The 12,470-nt window shown below is 44.5% G+C and overlaps 1 protein-coding gene across 1 annotated transcript in view; it reads left to right on the top strand.

The window, feature by feature from the left end:
• The window catches only part of SCUBE3 (signal peptide, CUB domain and EGF like domain containing 3), a 1,482,089-nt gene that overhangs the window by 555,793 nt on the left and 913,826 nt on the right, over positions 1–12,470 (top strand). The window lies entirely within an intron of this gene.

Below are 12,470 nucleotides of genomic sequence, written 5' to 3'. Positions count from 1 at the left end.
AGAAACTCATAAGTACTGAAAGGATTAAGATTTTTTAATAGAAGTAATTTACAAATCTGTTTAACTTTCTGGAGCCAGTTGATATATATAAAAAAGTTTTTTCCTGGAATACCCCTTTAACCCCTACAGGAGCCATGACGTAACGGTATGTTCCGACACCCTGGGTCTTAAGGACCAAGGACGTACAGTTACGTCATGGGCAGTTCCGGTCCCCGCCGTGCGCCGGGCGGGGATCGGACCGCGATGCCTGCTGAAATCATTCAGTAGGCATCCCGTGCAAATGCCCAGGGGGGTCATCAGACCCCCCCCCCCCCCCCCATGTCGGCGATTGCGGCAAATCGCAAGTGAATTCACACTTGCGAATTGCGCGATTCCGGGTTATTACGGGTCTATAGTGACCCAGTGACTTGGAATGTAAGGGGGATCGCGGGGGTCTAAGACACCCAAGATCCCCCTGAAGCGATAGGAGTGAGGTGGCACAGGTGCCACCCCTCCTATCCCTGCTATTGGTGGTCTAGACGCGACCACCAATAGCAGATCGGGGGCTGGGGGGTTTACTTTCGTTTTCCCCGTCCTGGCCTCCCACAATAGGCGGGGCAGGACGGGGAAACGACGGGGACCGGTGCCGAAGATCCACTTACCGATCCGGGCGGGCGACGGAGGCTGCGGGCGACGGAGATCGGCGGGCGGCGATGACGTGCGGCTGGATCCGACGGAAGCCGGTGAGTTGCCTAGCAACATCTGGAGGGTACAGTTTGAGACCATTATACTGTGGTCTCTAACTGTAGCCCTCCAGATGTTGCAAAACTACAACTCCCAGCATGCCCAGACAGCTGTTTGGGCATGCTGGAATATGTAGTTTTGCAACAGCTGGAGGGCTACGGTTTGAGACCACTATATAGTGGTCCCTAAACTGTAGCCTTCCAGATCTTGCAAAACTACAGCTCCTATAATGCCCAAACAACTGTTTGCTGTCAGGGCATGCTGGGAATTGTAGTTTTGCAACAGCTGGAGGACCACAGTTTGGAGATCACTTTGCAGTGTTCTCTAAAACTGTAGGCCTCCAGATGTTGCAAAACTGCAAATCCCAGCATGTCCAAACAGCAATCAGCTGTTTTGGCATGCTGGGAGTTGTAGTTGCGTACCTCCAGCTATTGCATAACTACATCTCCCAGCATGCCCTTCGGCGATCAGAACATGCTGGGAGTTGTAGTTTTGCAACAGGTGGAGGCACACAGGTTAGAAAATACTGAGTTAGGTAACAGAACCTAACAGAAGGTTTTCCAACCAGTGTGTCTCCAGCTGTTGCAAAAGTACAACTCCCAGCATGCACGGTCTGTCAGTACATGCTGGGAGTTGTAGTTTTGAAACAGCTGGAGGTTTGCCCCCCCATGTGAACGTACAGGGTACATTCACACAGGCAGGTTTACAGTTAGTTTCCTGCTTCAAGTTTGGGCTGCGGCAAATTTTTCGCCGCAGCTCAAACTCCTAGCGAGAAACTCACCGTAACACGTCAGTGCGAATGTTCCCTAAAAGCACTACACTAACACATAATAAAGAGTAAATCACTACATATACACCCCCTTACACTGTCCAAACCAATAAAAATGAAAACCGTACTGTATGGCAGTGTTTCCAAAACGGAGCCTCCAGCTGTTGCAAAACAACAACTCCCAGCATTTCCTGACAGCCACTGACTGTCCAGGCATGCTGGGAATTTAGCAACAGCTGGAGGCACCCTGTTTGGGAATCACTGGCGTAGAATACCACTATGTCCACCCCTATGCAATCCCTAATTTAGTCCTCAAATGCGCATGGAGCTCTCTTACTTCGGAGCCCTGTTGTACTTCAAAGAACCATTTTAGGGCCACATATGGGGTATCTTTGTACTCAGGAGAAATTGCACTACAAATTTTGGGGGGCTTTTTCTCCTTTTATCCCTTATGAAAAGGAAAAGTTGGGGCTACACCAGCTTGTTAGTGTAAAAAAAAAATAAAAAAATTACACTAACATGCTGGTGTTGCCCTATACTTTTTATTTTCGCAAGCGTTAAAAGGAAAAAAAGACCCCCAAAATTTGTAACGCAATTTCTCCTGAGTACAGAAATACCCCATATGTGGGCGTAAAATGCTCTGCGGGCGCACAAGGCTCAGGAGTGAGAGCGCACCATGTACATTTGAGGCCTAAATTGCTGCTTTGCACAGGGGTGGCTGATTTTACAGCGGTTCTGACAAACGCAAAAAAATAAATACCCACATATGACCCCATTTTGGAAACTACACCCCTCACGTAATGTAATAAGGAGTACAGTGAGCATTTACGCCCCACAGGTGTCTGACAGATTTTTGGAACAGTGGTCCGTGAAAATGAAAAAATTTTTTTTTCATTTGCACAGCCCACTGTTCCAAAGATCTGTCAAACGCCAGTGGGGTGTAAATACTCACTGCACCACTTATTAAATTCTGTGAGGGGTGTAGTTTCCAAAATAGGGTCACATGTGGGGGGTCCACTGTTCTGGCACCACGGGGGGCTTTGTAAATGCACATGGCCCCTGACTTCCATTCCAAAAAAAATTTCCCCAAAAGCTCAATGGCGCTCCTTCTCTTCTGAGCATTGTAGTGCGCCAGCAGAGCACTTGACGTCCACACATGGGGTATTTCCATACTCAGAAGAGATGGGGTTACAAATTTTGGGGGGTCTTTTCTACTATTAACCCTTGCAAAAATGTGAAATTTGGGGGGAAACACACATTTTTGTGAAATTTTTTGTAATTTTTTTTACATATGCAAAAGTCGTGAAACCCCTGTGGGGTATTAAGGCTCGCTTTATTCCTTGTTACGTTCCTCAAGGGGTCTAGTTTCCAAAATGGTATGCCAAGTGTTTTTTTTTGCTGTTCTGGCACCATAGGGGCTTCCTAAATGCGACATGCCCCCCGAGCAAAATTTGCTCTCAAAAAGCCAAATATGACTCCTTCTCTTCTGAGCATTGTAGTTCGCCCGTAGTGCACTTCAGGCTAACTTATGGGGTACCTACATACTCAGGAGAGATGGGGTTACAAATTTTGGGGGGTATTTTCTGCTATTAACCCTTGCAAAAATGTGAAATTTGGGGGGAAACACACATTTCAGTGTTTTTTTTTTTTTTTTTTTTTTTTACATATGCAAGAGTCGTGAAACACCTGTTAGGTATTAAGGCTCACTTAATTCCTTGTTACGTTCCTCAAGGGGTCAAGTTTCCAAAATGCTATGGCATGTGTTTTTTTTTGCGCGTTCTGTGCCCATGGCAGAAGTCACAGAATAGAAAATCAGATACTCATCTGGCGCTCGCAGGATCCGTCCAGGTGGTCAATAAGGTAAAAGACTACAGGTGTGGTAAAGAGTTCAGTCTTTATTTCTTCATAAAGGACAGACAACGCGTTTCGAGGGATCGCCCCTCTTCCTCAGGTCATGGGTACAGAGACAGGTAACATAATGCTTTTTATATGCTCAAAAAGACCGCGAAAATCGGCTGGTTGGGTGACGTCACAGTCAGGTGTGCTTGTCAGGGAGGGGCAATGGGAAAGGTAAAGAAAAAAAAAAAAAAAAGGCAGTGTTGAAATACTGTTTGCAAATGCTCAAAATGTCTTTGATATTTAAGTCCATAGCAGGGGGGAAAGGTGATTGTGAGTTTTGCCGTGGTTGAGAGTCACTCGGTCTGATGCTTGCGCTTCGTGCCGTCCGGTCATGGATGCGTGCTGGTACTCCCGTGTATCGTTGGGGTTTCTGGTGGTTATCATCGTATGCCGCTGCGGTTGGCAGGTTCTCGGTTCGGCATGGGAGGGGCTGTGGAGGTGCCTTGTAGGCGCTGCAGTCCCCCTGTCCGTGGACCACCGCCGCGCATGCGCAGACGGCCGTGTGTCAGCGGAGCAGTACACAGGTAAGGGAGGATATTGGCCGTATTGTACCTGCTACTTTTTCGGGATATGAAGCAGGACATATGTACGATAATGTTTCCATTTTGCCATTGTCATTTATCAAAGTCCCACGTAATTGCGGAGGCAAGGCAGTGGGGGGGGCGTGGGTGAGACATATTGGTGTCATATGTAGAATGGGTGCACATCGGTAAAACACATTAAGTGTTTGTGGTGCAGACGTCCGGAGTAAGTGTGCGGGTCGGCGGTGGGAAGGTTTGTGTATCTAAATCGGTAATGAGGTTCGGCGTATTCAAGGCCAAGGTGTGGTAGTTGAGTGTGCGTGGACCTTGTGAATTGGGGTATGGTGCGAACCCGTATATGGTGTCCGAGACGGGGAGGAGAGATGTGCTGGGGGGATTAATGAATTAATTCTGTTAATTCATTCAAGCCCTGAGGCTGCAACGAGTTCAGGCTGTAGATCCAAAACATCTCTTTTCTGACTAGTGCTTCAAATCTATTGGTGAGATGTCCCGGTACTTGGTCAATAGGTGTAATTGTAATTGGGTTGGTACTTCCAGGGTGATGTCGGCTGCAGTGACGCGATAATCCCTGTAATTGGTAGCCTTTCCTTATGTTGGCCCGATGTTGGTTCAGTCTAATATGTAGGGGTTGTGTGGTCCTGCCCACGTATTGCTTCATACATTCACATTGGATTAGGTACACAATGACATTGGATTGGCATGTAAGATGCTTCTTTATGGGAAAAGATTGTCCAGTGCTGGTACTGGAAAAGTGGGTTTTATCATGGCAAATGGTAAGGCAACATAGACACCTTGGTTTGTTGCACCTGAAAGAACCTTTCTTTTTTTGGTATTCTTGTTCTTGTTTGAGGGAATGTCTTTGTAGTTTGCTTGGGGCGAGCATTCCTTTCAGGGTGGGAGCTCGACGGAATGTGATCCTGGGTTTGGTTGGGATGATATCTTTCAGATAGGGATCGGACTGTAGAATGTGCCAATGTTTCTGTAGGATGTTCTTTACAGACTGTTGGCCGGCTGAGTATGTTGTGATGAAATTACAACGGTAGAGGTTCTTCTTTGTGTCGCTCATTTCTTTTTGTTGTTTCAGTGAGTTTGTTTTTTTGTCCATGCATTCCTCTTGGCTTAATGTCTTGGTCCTGGAGTAGGCATTTTGGATAAGTGTTTTTGGATACCCTTTAGCTAGGAAGCGTTTTTCCAGGGTTTTTGCCTGTGTCACGAAGGTCGTATCCTCGGTGCAATTTTTTCTGACCCTTTTGTATTGTCCGAAGGGTGTATTCTCCCTCCATTTTTTGAAATGGCCACTGTGGAAGGAAATATAACTATTTGAGTCCACTGTTTTGAAGAACGTGGATGTTATGATGGCTCCTTCTTTGTGGGTAATTTCCAGGTCCAAAAATTCCATGAATAAATTGGCGAAGGCAGGGGCTACCCTTGTGCCCATGGCGGTGCCACGTATTTGATGGAATGTGTGCCCATCGTATTGGAAGAAGTTGTTCTTGAGGACTGTTTCCAGGCAGGTTGTTAAGAATGTGACTTGTTCTGTGGGGACATCAGGGTCTCTTTCTAGGAAATACCTAGTGCACTGTACACCAATGTCATGGCGTATATTGGTATATAACGCCGTTACGTCCATTGTTACCAAGATCATGTCGTCCACCCATGCTATGGGTTTGAGTAGTGAAATGAGTTGGTCGGAGTTTTTTAGATAACTGTCGAGATTTTGGACGTATGTCTGCAATATAAGGTCCAAGTAGTGTGACATATTGCAGGTACTGCTGTCAATCCCTGAAATGATGGGTCTCCCGGGGGGGCGTGTGGAGTTCTTGTGAATTTTGGGAAGGTGGTAATAGTAGGGGACAGAGGGATTCTGTATGAACATGAATTTTTTCTCTTGTTTGGAAATTACTTTTTTACTGAGACCGTCGTTGAGTAAGAACAAGATCTCTTTTTTTAAAAGAGGGAAAGGATCCCCTTTAACTCTTCTGTAATAGTTGGTGTCCTCCAGAATGTGGCAGGCTTCCTGGTGGTAGTCTTCGTAATCCTGGATGACCAGGCTCCCACCCTTATCGGCTGGTCTGATCACGATATCCTTGTTCTCTTTCAGAGTTTTGAGAGCTTGTTTATCTCCCCATGTGAGGTATCCCTCTTGGGATTTCTGCGGGAATCGGTCTGGCAGTTTCTTTAGGTCCTCTGCTACCAGTTCATGGAAGGTTTTCAATCTTAAACCCTGACTTTCTACTGGATAGAATTTTGATTTGATATGCATATTAGGGTGTATTCCGGTGGTTTCTTGATCCTCGTCCTTCTTGTGACTTTTTTGGGTATTGGGGAGTGTGAAGTGACGCTGTAGTGTCAGACGGCGAGTGAAATTGTGAAGATCTAGAAACATCCAGGATTACGAAGACTACCACCAGGAAGCCTGCCACTTTCTGGAGGACACCAACTATTACAGAAGAGTTAAAGGGGATCCTTTCCCTCTTTTAAAAAAAGAGATCTTGTTCTTACTCAACGACGGTCTCAGTAAAAAAGTAATTTCCAAACAAGAGAAAAAATTCATGTTCATACAGAATCCCTCTGTCCCCTACTATTACCACCTTCCCAAAATTCACAAGAACTCCACACGCCCCCCCGGGAGACCCATCATTTCAGGGATTGACAGCAGTACCTGCAATATGTCACACTACTTGGACCTTATATTGCAGACATACGTCCAAAATCTCGACAGTTATCTAAAAAACTCCGACCAACTCATTTCACTACTCAAACCCATAGCATGGGTGGACGACATGATCTTGGTAACAATGGACGTAACGGCGTTATATACCAATATACGCCATGACATTGGTGTACAGTGCACTAGGTATTTCCTAGAAAGAGACCCTGATGTCCCCACAGAACAAGTCACATTCTTAACAACCTGCCTGGAAACAGTCCTCAAGAACAACTTCTTCCAATACGATGGGCAAACATTCCATCAAATACGTGGCACCGCCATGGGCACAAGGGTAGCCCCTGCCTTCGCCAATTTATTCATGGAATTTTTGGACCTGGAAATTACCCACAAAGAAGGAGCCATCATAACATCCACGTTCTTCAAAACAGTGGACTCAAATAGTTATATTTCCTTCCACAGTGGCCATTTCAAAAAATGGAGGGAGAATACACCCTTCGGACAATACAAAAGGGTCAGAAAAAATTGCACCGAGGATACGACCTTCGTGACACAGGCAAAAACCCTGGAAAAACGCTTCCTAGCTAAAGGGTATCCAAAAACACTTATCCAAAATGCCTACTCCAGGACCAAGACATTAAACCAAGAGGAATGCATGGACAAAAAAACAAGCTCACTGAAACAACAAAAAGAAATGAGCGACACAAAAGAAGAACCTCTACCGTTGAAATTTCATCACAACATACTCAGCTGGCCAACAGTCTGTAAAGAACATTCTACAGAAACATTGGCACATTCTACAGTCCGATCCCTATCTGAAAGATATCATCCCAACCAAACCCAGGATCATATTCCGTCGAGCTCCCACCCTGAAAGGAATGCTCGCCCCAAGCAAACTACAAAGACATTCCCTCAAACAAGAACAAGAATACCAAAAAAAGAAAGGTTCTTTCAGGTGCAACAAACCAAGGTGTCTATGTTGCCTTACCATTTGCCATGATAAAACCCACTTTTCCAGTACCAGCACTGGACAATCTTTTCCCATAAAGAAGCATCTTACATGCCAATCCAATTACATTGTGTACCTTATCCAATGTGAATGTATGAAGCAATACGTGGGCAGGACCACACAACCCCTACATATTAGACTGAACCAACATCGGGCCAACATAAGGAAAGGCTACCAATTACACGGATTATCGCGTCACTGCAGCCAACATCACCCTGGAAGTACCAACCCAATTACAATTACACCTATTGACCAAGTACCGGGACATCTCACCAATAGATTTGAAGCACTAGTCAGAAAAGAGATGTTTTGGATCTACAGCCTGAACTCGTTGCAGCCTCAGGGCTTGAATGAATTAACAGAATTAATTCATTAATCCCCCCAGCACATCTCTCCTCCCCGTCTCGGACACCATATACGGGTTCGCACCATACCCCAATTCACAAGGTCCACGCACACTCAACTACCACACCTTGGCCTTGAATACGCCGAACCTCATTACCGATTTAGATACACAAACCTTCCCACCGCCGACCCGCACACTTACTCCGGACGTCTGCACCACAGACACTTAATGTGTTTTACCGATGTGCACCAATTCTACATATGACACCAATATGTCTCACCCACGCCCCCCCACTGCCTTGCCTCCGCAATTACGTGGGACTTTGATAAATGACAATGGCAAAACGGAAACATTATCGTACATATGTCCTGCTTCATATCCCGAAAAAGTAGCAGGTACAATACGGCTAATATCCTCCCTTACCTGTGTACTGCTCCGCTGACACACGGCCGTCTGCGCATGCGCGGCGGTGGTCCGCGGACAGGGGGACTGCAGCGCCTACAAGGCACCTCCACAGCCCCTCCCATGCCGAACCGAGAACCTGCCAACCGCAGCGGCATACGATGATAACCACCAGAAACCCCAACGATACACGGAGTACCAGCACGCATCCATGACCGGACGGCACGAAGCGCAAGCATCAGACCGAGTGACTCTCAACCACGGCAAAACTCACAATCACCTTTCCCCCCTGCTATGGACTTAAATATCAAAGACATTTTGAGCATTTGCAAACAGTATTTCAACACTGCCTTTTTTTTTTTTTTTTTTCTTTACCTTTCCCATTGCCCCTCCCTGACAAGCACACCTGACTGTGACGTCACCCAACCAGCCGATTTTCGCGGTCTTTTTGAGCATATAAAAAGCATTATGTTACCTGTCTCTGTACCCATGACCTGAGGAAGAGGGAAGATCCCTCGAAACGCGTTGTCTGTCCTTTATGAAGAAATAAAGACTGAACTCTTTACCACACCTGTAGTCTTTTACCTTATTGACCACCTGGACGGATCCTGCGAGCGCCAGATGAGTATCTGATTTTCTATTCTGTGACCTCTGCCATGGGCACAGAACGCGCATCTTGACAAAACCGCCTCGGCCATCTCGAGAAACGGAAGGATACAGGCTGCCGCGGATCGCACTATTTCGATACCAAGCCCATTACGGTGTCGCGCTCGCAGCGCGACGCAATAAGGTGAGCAACTTCCCACCCCCATTTTTTCTCTTGTCCCCACGAGGTAACGGCACAGGGTGCGCTGGTCTTTTGTTCCCTTTTTCTCCTCCCTTTCCAATGTGTTTTTTTTTGCTGTTCTGGCACCATAGGGGCCTCCTAAATGCAACATGCCCCCCAAAAACCATTTCAGAAAAAACATACTCTCCAAAATCCCCATGTCGCTCCTTCGCTTCTGAGCCCTCTACTGCGCCCGCCGAACACTTTACATAGACATATGAGGTATGTGTTACTCGAGAGAAATTGGGCTACAAATTCAAGTATAAATTTTATCCTTTTACCCATTGTGAATTTTCTCCTTCACTTTGCTGCTATTCCTGTGAAACACCTAAAGGGTTAAAATGCTGACTGAATGTCATTTTAAATACTTTCGGGGTGCAGTTTTTATAATGGGGTCATTTGTGGGGTATTTCTTATATGAAGACCCTTGAAATCCACTTCAAACCTGAACTGGTCCCTGAAAAATAGTGAGTTTGAAAATTTTGTGAAAAATTGGAAAACTGCTGCTGAACTTTGAAGCCCTCTGGTGTCTTCCAAAAGTAAAAACATGTAAATTTTATGATGCAAACATAAAGTAGACATATTGTATATGTGAATGAAATTTTTTTTTATTTGGAATATCCATTTTCCTTACAAGCAGAGAGCTTCAAAGTTAGAAAAATGCTAAATTTTCTAATTTTTCATCAAATTTGGTGATTTTTCACCAAGAAAGGATGCAAGTTACCACAAAATTTTACCACTATATTAAAGTAGAATATGTCACGAAAAAACTGTCTCGGAATCAGAATGATAACTAAAAGCATTCCAGAGTTATTAATGTTTAAAGTGACAGTGGTCAGATGTGCAAAAAACGCTCTGGTCCTAAGGTGTAAAATGGCCTGGTCCTTAAGGGGTTAAACTCCTTAGGGGAAACACTTGTTAAAACATAGGCCCAGATTCACTAACACTGTGTCAATCTTACACAGTGCAAGCTTAGACAGTCTTTAAACCCTTAAGGACCAGGCCATTTTACACCTTAGGACCAGAGCGTTTTTTGAACATCTGACCACTGTCACTTTAAAACATTAATAACTCTGGAATGCTTTTAGTTATCATTCTGATTCCGAGATTGTTTTTTCGTGACATATTCTACTTTAACATAGTGGTAAAATTTTGTGGCAACTTGCATCCTTTCATGGTGAAAAATCCCAAAATTTGATAAAAAAAAATAAAAATTTAGCATTTTTCTAACTTTGAAGCTCTCTGCTTGTAAGGAAAATGGATATTCAAAATAAAAAACAAATTGGGATCACATATACAATATGTCTACTTTATGTTTGCATCATAAAACTGATGAGTTTTTACTTTTGGAAGACACCAGAGAGCTTCAAAGTTCAGCAGCAATTTTCAAATTTTTCACAAAATTTTCAAATTCACTATTTTTCAGTGACCAGTTCAGTTTTGAAGTGGATTTGAAGGGTCTTCATATTAGAAATACCCCATAAATTACCCCATTATAAAAACTACACCCCCAAAGTATTCAAAATGACATTCAGTAAGTGCTTTAACCCTTTAGGCGTTTCACAGGAATAGCAGCAAAGTGAAGGAGAATATTCAAAATCTTCATTTTTTACACTCGCATGTTCTTGTAGACCCAATTTTTTTATTTTTGCAAGGGGTAAAAGGAGAAAATTTTACTGTTCTTTGTAGCCCAATTTCTCTCGAGTAAGCACATACCTCTTATGTCTATGTAAATAGTTTGGCGGGCGCAGTAGAGGGCTCTGAAGGGAAGGAGGGACAAGGGGATTTTGGAGAGAACACTTTTCTGAAATGGTTTTTGGGGGGCATGTCCCCTTTAGGAAGCCCCTAGGGTGCCAAAACAGCAACAAAAAAAAACCACATGGCATACCATTTTGGAAACTAGACCCCTCGGGGAACGTAACAAGGAATTAAGTGAGCCTTAATACCCCCACAGGTGTTTCATGACTTTTGCAAATGTAAAAAATATATATATATTTTTTACATAAAATGCTTGTTTTCCCAAAAATTTTACATTTTTAAAAAGGGTAATAGCAGAAAATACCCCCCAAAATTTGAAGCCCAATTTCTCCCGATTCAGAAAACACCCCATGTGGGGGTGAAAAGTGCTCTGCTGGCGCACTACAGGTCTCAGAAGAGGAGTAGTCACATTTGGCTTTTTGGAAGCAAATTTTGCTCTGGGGGCATGCCGCATTTAGGAAGCCCCTATGGTGCCAGGACAGCAAAAAAAAAAACCCACATGGCATTATATTTTGGAAACTAGACCCCTTGGGGAACGTAACAAGGTGTAAAGTGAACCTTAATACCCCACAGGGATTTCACAACTTTTGCATATGTAAAAAAAACAAATTTTCACTAAAATGTGGGTTTCCCCACAAATTTCACATTTTTGCAAGGGTTAATAGAAGAAAAGATCCCCCAAAATTTGTAACCCCATCTCTTCTGAGTATGGAGGTACCACATAAGTGGACATCAAGTGCACTGCAGGAGCGTCACAATGCTCAGAAGAGAAGGAGTCACATTTGCAAACTTTGCTGAAATGCATAGGAAGCCCCTATGGTGCCAGGACAGCAAAATACCCCCCACATGGCATACCATTTTGGAAACTAGACCCCTTGAGGAATGTAACAAGGGGTAAAGTAAGCCTTAATACCCACAGGAGTTTCACAACTTTTGCATATGTAAAAAAAATATTTTTTTTTCACTAAAATGTGTGTTTCCCCCCAAATTTTACATTTTTACAAGGGTTAATAGCAGAAAAGACACCCCACAATTTGTAAATACAATTCTTTGGAGTAAGGACATACCTTATTTTTTGATGATTTCGGCTTGGCGGGTGCACAGCAGGTCTTGCTTGAGTGGGAGCGCAGTCAGGGACCTTGAGCTTGATATGGAACCAGGATGTGGGACCCCCCCTGAAGGAGCGTTAATGGGGGGAGCACTGAGCCCTAAAATACTGAGCCCTAACATAGGGGAACACTATGGGGGACAACGGGCCGTAACTGGGGTAGACAGGTGGGGTACAGAGGCCTATAATATGGGGTACAGTGGGCCAGAAAATTATAAAACATAATAAAACAGTTCCCAGAATGATGACCCAGAGCATAGCCAAAACTAAAAAAAAATTGCCCACCCCAAACCCTAAGCTCTGAGTCATCATTCTGGGAATGTGATGTGTGTGGCCGTCCCTAACCTGTTGCCTCAAATGCGCACCAGCTCCGGTGAAGAGAGAGTGCTACACATTTGAGGCAACATAAAAAAGTCCCCG

This window comes from Hyla sarda, chromosome 2 (genome assembly GCF_029499605.1).
Source record: "Hyla sarda isolate aHylSar1 chromosome 2, aHylSar1.hap1, whole genome shotgun sequence".
Classification (NCBI taxonomy): domain Eukaryota; kingdom Metazoa; phylum Chordata; class Amphibia; order Anura; family Hylidae; genus Hyla; species Hyla sarda.
Note: the sequence above shows the minus strand (reverse complement) of the source record. Positions and strands in the feature narration are given on the sequence as shown.